Source organism: Sinocyclocheilus rhinocerous, unplaced genomic scaffold (genome assembly GCF_001515625.1).
Source record: "Sinocyclocheilus rhinocerous isolate Xijiao unplaced genomic scaffold, SAMN03320098_v1.1 scaffold20, whole genome shotgun sequence".
NCBI lineage: Eukaryota > Metazoa > Chordata > Actinopteri > Cypriniformes > Cyprinidae > Sinocyclocheilus > Sinocyclocheilus rhinocerous.
Genome location: NW_015640468.1, coordinates 1,430,054 through 1,436,202, shown reverse-complemented (window position 1 = coordinate 1,436,202; position 6,149 = coordinate 1,430,054). Strand labels below are relative to the sequence as shown.

General features: G+C 36.1%; 1 pseudogene; it reads left to right on the top strand.

The window, feature by feature from the left end:
- The window catches only part of LOC107753171 (docking protein 2-like), a 17,223-nt pseudogene that overhangs the window by 1,111 nt on the left and 9,963 nt on the right, over window positions 1-6,149 (top strand).

Here is a 6,149-nt window from a genome sequence, read left to right as displayed (position 1 = left end):
CAGATATGGGGATGGTTAAGAGGCCATGATGATCAGAGGCCAATGGGCAAATTTGGCCAGGATGCCGGGGTTACCCTATACTCTTTTTCGAAGGACATCCTGGGATTTTTAATGACCACAGAGAGTCAGGACCTTGGTTTAACGTCTCATCCGAAAGATGGTGCTTTTTGTCAGTATAGTGTCCCCGTCACTATACTGGGGCGGTAGGACCCACACAGACCACAGGGTGAGCACCCCCTGCTGGCCTCACTAACACCTCTTCCAGCAGCAACCTAGTTTTCCCAGGAGGTCTCCCATCCAGGTACTGACCAGGCTCAACCCTGCTTAGCTTCAGTGGGCAACCAGTCTTTGGGCTGCAGGGTGATATGGCTGCTATATAATGTTAAAATAACAGCCAACTGAAGTACTAAAATCTGTTTTGAACTTTTATAATACATTGACAACCACCAAAAAACACAGGTGGTCATGAAAAAGGAATCACAGCTCTTCACAATTATCTTTCCCACAAGATGAAGTAAATACTAAAATACTGAAGGTACACACAGTGTCATGCACACAAATATAAAACACCATCATGGTAACAGACATTAAAACCATAATGCAGTAACTTAATAACTTAACATTAACCAATTAACAGGTTTTTACCATAGCATTTTTACAGTCTTTTGCCATTAAAATTACAACATTTTTACAGTGTGGGTAACGTAATGGATTAGTTGAATTAGTTTTACCCTGCTTACATCAAAATATACAATACTGAAATAACTGATAGAGATTTGGGGATCAGATATTAAAGGTTCCTGTTTTTATAAGGGTGTAAATGTATGTGTTTTTATGTGTGTTATTGTGACAGAAATTATATTTCAATTCACAAGTGAATAAAAAAGATAAATACCACTGAAAAAAAAAGACTTCTACATTATAATTTTGTGTGCAGCTTGCTGGGCTTATACATTTCAATGAGCAGCCTTCACTTTGCCTATTTTGAACCACATGTTTGTTGCCAAATACTCCAAATCAGTAGAGCAATTACAATAAGAGAGAAATTCATGGATTGCATTAAGCTCACTGGCAGTGTCATGAACAACTTCCTGAACTGTGAACGTGATCCACTTTAACTTGTTCATATTCTCATCTAAAAACATTTTCACTTCATTTTGATTGATGTCACTGATAATATTGTTGGTTCTGCCATATGGAACTGCAGTAGATTAATAACCTGTTGGCATAATTTAGTAGACTTATGGGCTGCTGGAGTCCATTAAAGTGAGCTAATGTTAGCAATAGAATCAGGCTTGTCTCTTTAGGAAGCCACAAGGAGGGTGTTGCATCTGTAATAGATTATGTGCTGGTTGAGGGCATGAATTTCTCTGAAATTGTAGGTAATGCCGTACCACAGAGATTCTCTAAACTCTACATCTTATTCCGGGTATTTCCTGACTGAGGAATCTCACACTTTAAATACTGTCAATTAATGCTCCTATGATCAACCATCCTCAGGCACTTGAGCCAATCTTAAAACTGGAATAAATTCTCATTATCTTAATCGGTATTCTACATGTGTTTCTTATTGACATGTATACACATTTTCCCATTGGACTATTTGGTGACTTTTAGTTTAAAATTCTTCATGTTGTCATTGTGGGAAGATGAACTCTGGCTAATTTTACATTAACCACTTCCCATTTTAAGGTCAAAAACAAAGTGCTAAAGTGCAAAACTGTTGGTAACATCACTGACATTATGAAAACTATATTTGTTGTACTATGGGGAAGAGTGGGGTAGAGTGTGTCGGTGGGTAAGATGTGTCACTCCTTTAATATAGCTGTGCATTATTTGTATCCATATATTTAGAAAAGGGATCATCATATGTGATTTAGAGATGCATGTGAGTAACTTTAAGAAACTGTTTTTGCACGTCAATGTAAATTTTCGACACAGCAGAAGATTTTATGGTTTAAAAATATACATTAATTTATAAAACTATGTAAATTATTTGGCTAAAGACTAAGCAATTAATTATTAAACAAACAAAATAGCGTGGGGTAAAGTGTGTCACATCTTTTGGGGTAAGCTGTGCCAATGTTATAATATTTTTATTTTATTTTAATTAACAGTGATTGTAAACTTTGATTCTAAACACAGGCATGTTATTAAAAATACTATTAATATTACAAATACTAAGTATGTTAATCGTTTCACTACATTAAAATGGCCAAAATATTAAACCTGCTTCTGGCTGCTTTATGATAGTGTGAATAATGTGCATCGAGATGAGATTTAAAAATAGGATTGTGCATGATTAATTTGTTTTTTGGGGAAAAAGTTTGAAATGTAAATCATATGACCCAGTGATTCAACCTACTCATCAACATTTGAATCAAGTTTTGTCACAAGACGATATGTTAGGTGCTTTCTTTTAATGTTGTTTGATATTAGACATCCTGAAATATAATAAGGTCCATTAGTTTTATATCTCAATTTTGTTCATGCCTAGAGGACAACGCAAATTAAAAAGTGTGACAGTTTACATCACTTTCAACCATTTATCTTCTCTCTGTTTCAGAAATGGCGAAAGGTCTGGTCCGTGCTGCACCGAGAGAGCTCCTGCTCCATCTCTCGCTTTGAGTTTTTTGAGTGTAAAGATGGAGCTGGCAACACGCTGGAGAGATCCAACCGCAAACAGGAAAACAAAAAGGTGAGCAACACCCGTGGAGCTCAGATTTTCCCTGTACTGCAAACATAACAAATAAGATGTGGCGTGTTTGAGGAGAGTGATGTAGATCCATGATGTGCCATGGTACATGAACAATCAAACTCGGTGGGGGGGTCATGCACATGGTTTATGTGTGGGAGGACATGTACAAACAATTTGCAGGAAGTACCGTTACATCTGTTTCCATTTTTGCTAAGAAATATGACAAACAAAAATTCCCTCTTCCAAAAAACGTAGAAAGGATTTTCACAAAAATGCTATCTTCTGAAATGCGTATGGGTAATGAGCAGTTCTGAGAAGAAGAAAAAAAAACGTTCACGCATCAACCTACCCACTCAAATGGCAAATATTGGAGCATATTTAAATGCTGATGTGTATGAAACAGACTCACCTCATCAAAATATTTAAGCAGTTTATTACAGACCTATTATAAGTAAATAAGATTGTCGAAATTTTTTTATTAAACCTCAATTTTTGAGTTTAATTTGTGTGTGTGCTTGTGTGTGTGTTTAAACAGGTGATAAAAATGAATGACTGCATTCGCGTTTCGGAGGCTGATGTCGAAGGCTGTCCACGGGATTGTGGACCCTTTTTGGTGGAGACAACTGAAAAGACATTTGTTTTTGCCGTTGAGACAGCTGAACTGGAGGATTGGATCCAGAAACTGTGTGAAATCGCCTTTCCGGTATTTAACACTGCTTTTAAAAACATTTGTATTTTTTTCCTGTTTTGGAATATTGTGGTGCAACGCCTCACTTGACACCTGATTGCAAAAGTACAGAGCGGTTATATCAAAGTTTCCAGATTTGGTCCTGTCTTTTATTCCAGGCTTTGTAAATGAAGTTGCGTTTTTGAAGCTCTTGTTGCATGCCAGTGTAACAGACATTTATGCTTACTTCTGCCATCAGCTAAGACTATATTGTCTTTGCTGAAATCCTGTCAACTCCTTATGCTAAAATTTCTGCAGACGTGAGGATTCAAATGGCAGCAGCTTGCCAGGGTTTTTTGTCACCTCAGCAGATGTAAAAGCCCTTCAAAGCTGATCAGAAACTTGCTCGTGTGACTCATGGAGTTTCTCATGCTGCTCTAGCTAATGCTTGTGCAAAGAAGAGCTTCTGTTTCAAGTGAATGTTTTTTTTCTATCTTTTAAGAAAGGAAGTTGTTTTCATATCTTGTACAATATATTTGTGTTGTGAGTGACAGTTATAGTTTAAATAATGAGAGTAACTACCAAGTAACATTGACTTAATGGATGTTAATCCATTACATAACCTCTCAGTACATAACCTCTCTTCGGACAGTTACAACATGTAAAACCTCATTCTTGCTCCACTCTGGCCATGGGTTACAGTAAATGCTTTGTGACATTACATGGGCTAAGAAATGTGGGCAAAGGGGCCTGTACCCAAAAAGTCTATATATATATTTTTTTGCTGTATGGGTATTATAGGCTTATTGTAGTGAATCAACAAGGTAAGATCCAATAAACTGCATTTCTAAGGTTTGTGTTGTGTGTTATAAATGGCTGTATATTTGGGTTTGTTGTAGATGAGCTGGACAGAGCGAGGAGCAGTGAGAGGAAACAGTTTACATGCTGAATCTCATGATGCCACGATGGCGGACAACACTCTCTACTGCAGCAGAGAAACTGGTAAGACAGTGTACAGTGTGTACAATACAGTACAAATCATTCCAAAACCACTAATATGAACGCAAATAAGACTAAAGTCAGTTGCTTGAGGAACTGCTCTGATGGATGAGCTGGTTTCAGAAATCTGGTGAAGAACCTTACAGAGGTCACACTGCCAGCTCATCTGCCAGTTTCTGTGAAAAAGACATGCAAAAAACATAACTCATGGCCAGCAATAGAGGTAAATACTAACTAATTTGGTACACCGTCTCTACAAAGCTGACACGCTTGCACTGAGATAGGCTTGTTCACTAGTCTGACACCTCTAGTTAATTTTGTGCTGTGAATATTGCAAACCAGCAGCTAACTTCTTCATTCCTCTGTTACGTAGTGGAAATTTGTGGCTCATCTTTGTTCTCTTGTGGTGGAAAAAAATGTCAAACAAGTGTCCGCCTTGTTAGCAGATTGACCACTATCTGTGTAAATGCGTAATATCCTGCTGTTCTCAAAGATTGTTCAGTGCCTTGTTTGACTTCCTTTACATCCATTTTTATTTATTTATTTTTTGTCTTCATTAATGCTGGGTAAGTGCTGTTTGTTTAATGGTTGGCATAGCTTACTGTTCTTTGTAATGCTGTCATTACTTTGGGAGTGTAGTTTGGCTCTTTTGCAATTATTTGCAAATATTGATAGCAGATGTGTGTATTTTTTAACAGACCAATCACATACACACATTTTCTCATTCAGACGTTCTTGTACGTCAAAGCTGTATCTGACTCAGAATTGTCTGATGTCATCAATCAAATTCTGACCTTTATTTTAAAATTTAATGTAAACACATGTGCAATTAATACAGAGAAGTCCAAAAGAGTCTGCATTGGAAATCTGGGATTTGAAGAAAAAAAAAATATATATATTTTTTAAGTTTTTGAAAGTTTTTATGTTCTTCTGCTCACCAAGGCTGCATTTATCTGGTCAAAAATACAGTAAAAATGTGAAATATTATAACAATTTGAAATAACTGATTTCTATTTGCATATATTTTAAAATGTAATTTATTTCTGTGATGCAAAGCTGAATTTTCAGAAAATTTTCAAAGTTTCAGTGTCACATGATCATACAGAAATCAATCTAATATGATGATTTGCTCCTCAAGAATCATTTATTATTATTTTCAAAGTTGAAAACAGTCGTGCTCATTAATATTTTTGTGGAGACCGTGATGCATTTTGTTCAGGATTCTTTGATGAATAGAAAGATCAAAATAACAGCATTTATTTAGATAAAACATTTGTAATGTTACAAAATATTTCTACATTTTTTGCTGTCACTTTTAATGAATTTAATGCATCCTTTCTAAATAAAAATATTTAAAAAAAAATTAAAAAAAAAAATTAATTAATAAAACATACTGACCCAAACTGAACTGTAATATATATAAACAAATTTCAAATTCAGGTTTTCAAAAAAACTAAAAACAAAACATAAATTAAAAAAAAAATGTTATTGTTTGCAATGACATTTTCATAATGCAAATTAGAAGCATTTCCATTAATGATTTCAGCCTTTCAGCCCTGAAAAAAAAATGCCTCAGTTTAAGTCGTTTCCCTTTCATGGGAACTTCGAACTGCGTCCTCTAGGGGTTGCTATGGGGAACGCCTCGTCGTGACCCGTGTCTGAAGCATACATTGAAAAAACACCAACTCGTTGGCCGGCGACAGCCATGACGTCACTACCGGTGCGACTATAGTATAAATAGGCGCCGGGAGCACACATCATTCTCTTCTTCGTCTTCACTGACCG